Consider the following 10,339-nt stretch of genomic DNA (forward strand, 5'->3'; position numbering starts at 1 on the left):
GTTGGGGAAAAGTTCCCTCAAAGTCTTGAACAAAGTTAACATGTTGGTGTATACAGTGTCTTTTTTTCTTAATATTTTTACATGCACATGCCCACTTATATACACACAAATACACATTTATATAAATGATTTTATGTTATGTATTCTTTCTTGCCTGCTTTTTTATTTAACAGCAATCTTAGATATTTTTCTCTATCACTAAATATAAATCATGCTCATTATTTTAAACAGCTGTATACTATTCCATAACATGGTTGTACTATAAAATATATAATTATTCCCACATTGAATGGCATTTTTTGTTTTCATTTAGTTTTGCTAAGGAATGTTTTTCTTTGTAATGAACATTGTTTTCTATAAACCTTTGTACATATATATGAGTTTGTCTTTAATTTAGGATCTTAAAGTTGTAATTGCTGTATCAAATGGAGTGCCTATGTTAAATTTTGATAGATACTGCTTACTTGCCCTCCAAGAAGGATATAACAAATTCTGTTACATCAGGTGCATGTTGGTGAGGAGGCTTTGCTAATCTTGCCTGGGCTGGCTCACAGGTATCGGATTTGATTGGCTATCATTTGCTCAGGGATGTCCTTAAGCTCTGATGACTCTGCTCTCTGCTCCTTATGTCTTATCCTTCAGAGGGCTTACCCAACATGTTTTCGTAAGTAGGGAAAGGATGAAGAGAGCGTATTTGTAACTACTTTTGAAGCCTCTAGTTATGTCACATTTGCCAATATCCCATTGATCAAAGAACCAGAAATTACTGAGCCCAGAGTCAAAGGACATGTGGGTAGGGGTACACAGACCTGCCCAGAGTGGGAGAGCCCTGAAAATTGCTTAAGTCAGGGCATGTGTATAGAGATAAAAGAAAAATTGGGGCCAGTTTTGAAACTCATATACCACACCATGCTTCTAATGGTGTATCTGGTGTTTCTGATTGGTTTTAAGGAATTTTCTGTTTTCATATCCAGAATGGAAGCATGAAGGAAATTCCTAGGGTGATGATAAATTGTAATAGTAGCTAGCTCTGCAGAGGGTGGAAGCATGAAGGAAATTCCTAGGGTGATGATAATGTTCAATATCATGATTTAAGAGGTGGTTATATGAATGCAAATCAATAAGAAGTAGACAAGACCCCTTCCCCCCTAAGAATGGCCAAATATGTTGAACAGACATTACACCAAGGAAGATATCCAAGTGGCCATTAAGTATATAAAAAGGTGCTCAGCATTGTTATTACTCAAGAAATGCAAATTAACACAACAATGAGATATTATTATGAAAACATCAGAAGTTTGGCAAGGAAGTGAAGCAAATGGGACACTCATATGTTGCTCTTGTAAGATGGCAAACTTCTTTGGTAAATTGTTTAGTAGTTTCTTATAAAATAAAGGCACCTCTCCAATGATCCAACAATTTCACTCCTAGGAATATAAATAAGAGAAATGACTGCACATAGCCACAAAAATCTTGTATAGCATGTTCTGCACAATGCTATTCCTATTAGCCCAAAACTGCAAAGAAACTGGATGTGCATTAACAGGAGAAGGGGTGAACAATTGTGATACATCCATGCATTAAATATTACCTAGCAATATAGAGTAATATGATATTGTGACACAATAACATAGATGAATCTCATTATGTTCAGGAGAGGAATCCATACAGAAAAGGAGCACATACTGTATGATTCCATTTATATGAAGTTCAAAACAAGCAAAACTAATTCATTGTGATAGAAATCATAAGAGTCGCTAACTCTGCAGAGGGTAGAAGCATGAAGGAAATTCCTAGGGTGATGATAACATTCAATATCATGATTTAAGAGGTGGTTATATGAATGTATATGAACTACTGTCAAACATTTTGGCCTCAGGACCCATTTACACCTTTAAAAATTATTGAAGATCCCAAAGATCTTTGTTTTTATGTGGGTTATATCTATCAATATTTATAGTAATAGAAATTAAAGCTGAAAATATTTATTAATTCATTTCAAAGTGTTAATAAACTCATTGCATGTTGACATAGACAACTTATTTTTATGCAAAATAACTGTATTTTTTTTAAGATGATAAAAGTTAATGAGAAGGTTGATATTGTTTCCCTCTTTTCACATTTAAATATTGACTGTTGTCTTGAGATAGATATGCCTTTTAGTTTAGGAAACTATCTTTGTTTTCCTCATTCTGAGGGTTATTATTTGAGTTACTTACACTAGTTTACATAATACTCTTACAGACTGTGTGAGATAACTCTTACCATTGATCTACTGATATCTTCTTTCAGTTATTAAATTATACCTACATTCTTGGAATTAACTTCACTTGGTTATGGTATTTTATTGTTTTAATATATTTCTGGATTTTGTTCAGTTTTATTTTTGCAAGATTCAAATATTTTGCACCTATATTTGTAAAATAGATGGTTTAATAATTTTCTTTATTTTGTGCTCTCTTTGTAATTTTTATATCAAGACTATATGATCTCAGTAAAATAAATTAGAAAGATTTTCATTTTTAAATGTAGGTAGCGTGGGAATTTTCTGGCCCTTAATGGTTTGAAAAAAATATGTGTACAATAGCTTTGCCTTGTGTGTTTATTGGAGGCATTTTTTTTTTTCAATTTCTTTAATGATAATTTGTTTTCTCTTATTCCTTAGCTTTTTGGACTTTTTTGCTATATAGTACTGATTTTTACATTGTAAAATTATATATCTCTTCTATGTATTTGCAAATGTGTTGTACATTTAGCTGTGACATATACAAATATATTTATTTTCATCTTTTTAAAAGCAAAAGCAAGTTAAATGTTAACTTGTTACTTGTACCAAATTTCAAAGGGATTACCTATATATTTGTTTCCTTATCCCATGTTTTCCAGATACAGCTGCCTCTCATCTAACTTCTAATAAAACACTTTTGTTTTTGAAAATATTACCTGGTTTGAGTTTATTAGAATTTTAGTGTACACATTTTTATTTTCACTCTTCCTTTTCTCTATTTTAAATATATATCTTCAGTTTAGCTACCAAAGTGGATCTTCTATTCCTTTTCTTGTCTTCTTTGTTCCTACTATGCTCTGGTCTATAGAACTCCAATGACAGTATTAAAATCTAATTCTTGGAATATTTTCAATATAAAAAACCAACCAAACACTTTGCAACTTGTGCTTTCCATAGGCTTACTATTAGGAACCATATTATTTTTAGTTTCTTGCCCAAATAAGCACACAATGTATCAGATATTGAATGTGGCACATTTCCAACTAGATTACCCAATCAGAGTGTGGTTTGAGACTCCCATCTTCACAGATTCGGTACACTGCTGCAAGGAGTAATATAGTTATCCACCAATAAAATGATGGAATAACAGATGAAAAATCTATCAGCCAGAGCATCCGAGACCAGAACGTGAGTGCCATTGGTGCAGTGGTGCCAATTTGGTAAGTTAGGTCAGCGGTGAGGAAAATAAAACTTTGAACTTTTGTCTCAGCCAGAGTGTTGGGGTTAAGATATATGAGTATTCAAAATTGGGAAAAAATCAGAATGCAGTCCAGTAACTTAACAGGAGCTGCACCTTGGTTGTTTTCATATTGAAGTGGACTAACCTGGACTACAAGGTGCCTGTGCACCCATAGAGAAGTAGGGTGAGTGGGTAGTGTTCCTGGCAAAGAGACTTTTAGAATGAGACTTAGGGGTCACACGGAGTTGGATAAGAATCCCATCCCCATTCTTTGCTAGCTGGGTGACTGATCATTACCTAACCCTGGTTAACATGCTTCACTGATTATCAATTTCCTAGGGCTGTGGTGAAGCAAACTAGATAGTGGAGAGTGATGAAAAATATTCCCCACTGTGTTATTGGATAGTAAGTGTCAAATCAGTGGTAGATTTATTATCCCCATGGGAAAAAAACACATTTAAGTTAGCAAGTTATGAAGCAAAGAGATTAGAATTTTGATCCATATACCTGAATTCTTTTGAAAAGATGTTGAGACTTCAATATGGTTTTATAAAATGGTTCTCATGAAATCTTTTAGCATTTGATGTAAACCGTTGAAACCACCCTTATGACAGGAACTGTTGATCATTTTTCTTAAAATTTATGGGGTTTTTTTGTTTACTAGTTTGGATTAATGAAATGTTAGTGTCTATGTTACAAAATATATTTGTGATGATCTGAGACCTGTGCTTTTCACCCTAAATGGGTGCTTCAGGAAGGAAATTTCCCGATGAAATTAAATCATTTTAAAGAGCATTCTGAATTCTTACCTAAGCATTATTATTGTATTGCTTATGAAATGGACATCCCCCCAGTGTAAAGAACTTAATACTTATTCTAATCCTTTGGAATAGGAAATATTGAATAAATGCTTTTTTATTTGGATGAATAAAAGAATGAATTACTAAGGTGTACTTTTTGTGTAGCTAAGAAAGCCATGAAAGCCAAGACTGGGATGGTTCTGATTTGTAAAGGTCTCCATTGCTTGCATTTCAAAGAGAAGCTAAACTCCAGATGACCTCATGCTACTGAGTTCAGGGACTGTTCAAACACAGATGTTTTGCATTTTTTTCCCATAGACATCTTTTCTGGCAGATCTACTCATGGCTTCAGCAAAACAGTTTCGCAACTGTCAAGTGTTCTCACAATAATAAAAACCTTCACAACCAGGATTTAAAATTCCATAGTGTAAATGCAAGAACCCCTCTCTCCTAGTCTGTGCCTTCTTGCAACCCAAACTACCTATTTATTTGGCATGTAAACATTTTTTTCCCATAGCCCCAGAGACACCCATTGACAAATTTATTAAACTTGTCGTATCCAGAATGTTAATGTTGCTATAAATTTTTACCACCTGTTGTACCATCTAATTGCAAACATGAGGTAAACATAATTCATGATTTTATCATAATACATTTAGATAAGTGATTTAAATGCACTTGAATATTCCTCATTCAAAGCAACATGGATTTTTCCTGCCCTCCTAGGAACTGTTGCAAAATTGTCCTTTTCCAGTACCCTGTTTGATAAAGGGGTTTTTGTGAAAAATGCACTCTTTCTCAGGTCTGCTAGACCACTTCCAAGTATAACAGACAGTAAATGAGATGCCATTAGGTTAAACCGGAGCTGCCTCCTACGAAACATGAATAATTGAAATCCTTCACATACATATTTATCTTTGTCTCTCTGCTTGTCAGTCACTCATCAATGGCCACTACACCCATTGTCGATGACTCAAATGCATTATTTGACCTCCACCTCGGCCCCTTAACTTCAATCTTCGCAATTTTATACTGTTTTTTTTTTTTTTGTTTTTTTTTTTTTAGTAAACTTCCTTGTTATTCCTGTAAGGGAATCACTTTTTAGCTAGCTGTCAAAGTATTTCCATGGTGCTATTACTAAGCCACAAGCTTATATTTTGTACATTTCTGAAGTTTTTCCTACACTTGCTTTGATACATGTATTATTTAACAGGGGGAGTGTAAGTAAAAAGAGTTTTTTTTCCATGAGGTAAACTGCTCATAGAGAAATAAGTGGACAGATGGTCCAAACCTTGAAATGAAAAGCTAGCCACAGCAGTGTAGAGCTACTAAACCCTTTTGGAATCTGACACAAAATTCCTGAGCCAGATTCTGCTGTTCTCTTAGGCTTGAAGCAGATTCTGCTTGAGTGAACTGCAAAAGTAGGTCATCCAATGTCACAGTTAAATCTACATCGTGGACCATCTCATCTGGGGTGATATTACAATCATTCATCAGATTTCTCCAGCTCCCTGGATTCTACCAGCACTCACTATGTCATTATTATAAAAGTAATGACACTATATCAGATTGCTATCCTGCTTTATTCCCTAGAATTTGAAAAAGAAGATGAAGATATACTTCCTGTAGTCTCAAGGGCAGCGTAGGGAATACCACATTGAAGGGTACACGTGAATGCTTGTTAGATTAGAAGTGGGAGCACAATGAATATATGCTGAATGAATGGATAAACAGAAAATGACTCTGGTAAGAAAAGAAAACCTAAATTTTCCTAGTGATCTTTTTTACTGATAAGGGCTAAGACAATATCAGGTCATTTAGCTGGAGTGTATAAAAGTTTACTTGCTGAAAGGGGCTGCTGAGGAAATTGGTAAGAAGGACATTTAGCTTGAAAGGACATTCCGAGGATGTTCTGTCAGTGTGATATCCTTTTCTAAAAGGCATTACACAAAGATAAGGTAAAGGCTTTTTGGAGGTGCCTGCAATTCTGCCACACATTGTTTAGACCCTTAACTCCCCAAGGAATGAATCCACTAGATAGATTTTCCTTCAACTTTGAAAACACTCCAAGTCAATGGATTCATCTAGATATTTTCAGAGAACTGCATCTGTAGGAAACTCACAGCATCTTTCAATAGAAGCATTTAAAAAAAATCTTTTATTACAGAAAGAAAAACCTTTAAACAAATAGTGCAGCATTCAAATGCATGTGTAGCTTATTATAGTTTTGATGTATGAGTATAGAATTTAGTTATACCTAGGCAATTATTTTTCCAATTTTTCAACTCAGTAATTCTATCTTATTTAAATATTTCTGCTAATAATGCTTAATATTCATATTTTCATAGTGAGACATTAGAAAAAGCAGAATAAAGTAAAGGAGCTTGCTTATACTATCTGAGTGCATTCCAAAGCATCGGCACCTGCATCTGAATCTTTAATTCTAGATAACTCAACCAGTGCATCCAAGTGGCTAGTTCTCAATAGAACTGAGTGCTCCTTACCCAGCTCTGTTCATAGCCAAAGACTTAGACCTTTATATGTTCCCATGGTGCTCTGAATTGCCACCAGTTATCCTGCATTCACTCTGTTTGGGGATAAAACCCCTCTGTAGGGATAAAAAATGATGGAGGCTGTTCTTCCTCTTATTTTTCACCTTGACTATAATGACTGAAACCAGGATAGTCTTTCTGAAATGCAATTCTGTTAATACAATTTAAGCACTTCTCCAATAGACCATAAAGAGGTCTATACTCAAAACCTTAGTATCCTATCTGAACTCCGATAGGCTGCTAAGGAATTGGATTCTGGTCTAAGATTTGACCGATTCCCTTCTCTTCAAACCATGTGAGTTTAATTTTTGTCTTTGTGAACTTGTCATAAACAAAAGTAATAATTGCTACAATACTAAGTTAAACAAAGGGCATATAATTACATGCAAATAAAAAGATAATTATTGCAAGAATATGATACATGGCTTCAGTAACAGCTAGGTAGACTTTCTAATAACTTCTCTTCCCAAGCAGCAAGAAACCTCCTTCAGTTCTTGCTACATATTTATTGCTGATAACAACATTATTATCTGACAATAGGTGAAACCATAAACCAAAAACAGACTCTATCTGCTTTAGCTGCAAACATAGTGGGGAAAAAACATAAAGAAATGTAAAAGCAGATAGGAATAAAACAACTGTTTATCTGTTATTATCTAAGTTTATCATAAACATCACTAAAATTTCAGGTTAACTTAAAGATTTAGCAAAAGTATCCATTATTATTTAGGCAGAAACAGAGTAATTCACTGAAAACAAAAAAATTCAGTGACTCATCTCAGATGATGGCATCTTCTTTTATTATCCATAAGACTGGGACCAAAAATGACCAACACAAATGAAGATGAAAGGGAACCAGCATTTCTTCAGAATCTACTATGTGGAAAGACTGTTTTTTTCCCTAAAATCTATGAATGAATTGTATTCCATCTTTAAAATATCAGAAATGGTTTTGGCATCTTGTTTCCATAGCAAAACAACTCTTAGATCTTTTTCATCAGCTTGTTGAACTGTTCTTTTTTAAGAGACATAGATACCATCCAGGACTCTCCAATATGCTTGTTTTTAACTGCTGTGGCTTGCTGAATCAAAGCAGCTAAATTGGATACAAGCTCAATGTCATTTCCTTCAAGAATTAACTCATCTTTCTGGGCTTGAGATACTGAACAAGCAACACGTGACCTCATCTGAACCCTACGTGTATGTTTTTCTTCTAAGAAATTTTGGATTTCAGTGAGAGACCCACTCTCTTGAATAATGTTGTTGATGGAGAAGTGAGCACACATAGACTCTCTTTTAATGGAAGCCAAGTGTAATGCAACCTTGATCATGTTCTGTACATGACTACAGATAGCATGAACTCTAACCAGTTCCTTTCTATTTCCCCACCATTTGTCAACCTGCAGCCTCTTTTTCTTTCCAAGAAGACTGAGTTCCACATTGATGTGATTGAAGTTCCTCTGCAGGGTTGCTCTGGAGCCCTTCACAGTAAATGCATCCCTTCAGCATGATATTGACATTTTCTGGAATGTCGATAATCTGGTTGCCAAGAATGGTCTTTGTTCTCACAGTAGTTGCAGCAAAGACAGTTGGAAAGTCTGTATATAAATCACTAATGACTGAGGTTTTTCAGCAATTCACTGCTGAGGAAGAAATGAAAGAATATCTAATGCTTGGGTAGCTGTATATATTTATATGCCTATCAGGATTAGAATAAACTACACCTTATTTTTTACTGAGTGGGAGCTCAGCTATTCTTAGCTAAATCTTTCATTGTTAATATAAAGATCTGATTAAATAAAAAAACAAAAGCATTGTTTTGAATAAATTGGATATCATCTATCTCTATATTAAAGTTAGCATTTATACACAAGAGTAGGGAAATCAGATAAATGTATGTATGTGTGTGTGTGTATATATATATAATTTGCTTTAATACGAGACATTTATATCTATGTGAGCTAATCAGCTCACTTAAACTACAATTTTTAACCTGATAGTAGGTCATGTAATTAATAAGAAAGCCCTAACACCTTTTTTTTTTTTTAATTGGGAAAACAGACTAGAATATAAGTATCTCAGAGTGCAGCATACAAAGTTTAGGATTGTTTCTTGAAGCTGCTTTATACATACATATAGATGTATATAGGCATATATATGCAAACACATATATATATTTATATGTATGTGTATGAAAGTAATGTACAATTCATTTCTTACTGTGGGTAGCTATTAAAACATTCGGGAAAACTGGGCTGCATAACACTAAGTTCCAAATATCTGTTCTAATAAAATAACAGGAAGAAAAGGAAAAGGATTGTGACACTAAATCTTACTTTCAGATTAAGGTTTAAAAACCCATTAGATTTGGATTCTTTCTCTCAGCTGTTGTTTGATTTGAAATATAGACTCTAAAATCAGTATGAGTATTAATCAAGGGCTAAATTCAGTTTGACATTCAAGATTTGTTCCACTAGTAAAAGTACAGTGCTAATGAGACCAAACTCATATTCTGATCCGATGTGGATGAGTTGGTTTGTCTTTACCCACAGACAGATCAGTCACTGGTCCCAGTTAGCTGTCTCTTAAACCAGTGCCACCAGGAACAATCAAGTGATAGTCTCAAAACAGTCAGAATAGTTCCATATCTAATATTAAAGAAATGGCAGCCAGTGAGAAGAACAGAAGAGGAACATAAGAGCAAGAAGTTCGTAGAAAGATTAAAAAGTGAAGAGCAAGAGTAAAAACTACTATTTCGCAGTGGTTAGAGTCAACCGCCTCTGACCTTCTCAAGTCGTAGAAGCAATCCCAAGCCTTCACTTACCTTATCAGCCACTTTCCAGGGAAAACAGTCTGAAGGGAGAAAGAGAAGCTGGCCCAGGTTAGAGTATTAAATATAAAGCCCATCAGCGTTTCACACACTTCAGTTGCTCAGCAAATAAAAGAGAAGGGAGCTGGGAATAAGCCAAGGAAGGAGCACTCTGCTAATGTGGCCTTGTCTTCCCAGACTAATTGAAGGAAAAATGTTCTACGAGAGATGCCACTTCCAGAGGAACCTAAAGCTTTAACTCCTGTCCTCAAAATGTTAAATCACCCACAATCACAATGGTCAATAAAATGGCCTCATCCTATGGCCCTTGAGCTGATTCACACCTGAAAAGAGAATTGAACCAGCAGGATTATCGACCATGATCTTTTCCTAATTTGGAGCTTTCTTGTGCTACAATATTTTTATTGTTAAAATTAGGTGAATTGATTGATTCCCTATGGTTACTTTACTTTCTCTGAGCTCCTGTTTGCTTCTATTGCTTTTCAGCTGAATAAGTTCATGCAGCAATTATCTTTCATAAGCAGGTGGCTAAATACTTTAAATTTTGGAAGTTTAAAATATTTACTGAGCAATTTCCAAGTACCTGCAGAGATGGAAAATATATATATATATAATATATATATTTCTCTTTCTTTCCTTCTTTCTTTTTCTTTCTTTCCTTCCTTCCTTCTTTCTTTCTTTCTTTCCTTT

At 34.5% G+C, this 10,339-nt stretch overlaps 1 pseudogene; it reads right to left on the reverse strand.

Moving 5' to 3' along the window:
• Positions 1-7,695: 7,695 nt before the first annotated feature.
• Positions 7,696-10,009, reverse strand: LOC119514735 (annotated as a pseudogene).
• Between the last annotated feature and the right edge of the window lie 330 nt (positions 10,010-10,339).

Source organism: Choloepus didactylus, chromosome 18 (genome assembly GCF_015220235.1).
Source record: "Choloepus didactylus isolate mChoDid1 chromosome 18, mChoDid1.pri, whole genome shotgun sequence".
Taxonomy (NCBI): Eukaryota; Metazoa; Chordata; class Mammalia; order Pilosa; family Megalonychidae; genus Choloepus; species Choloepus didactylus.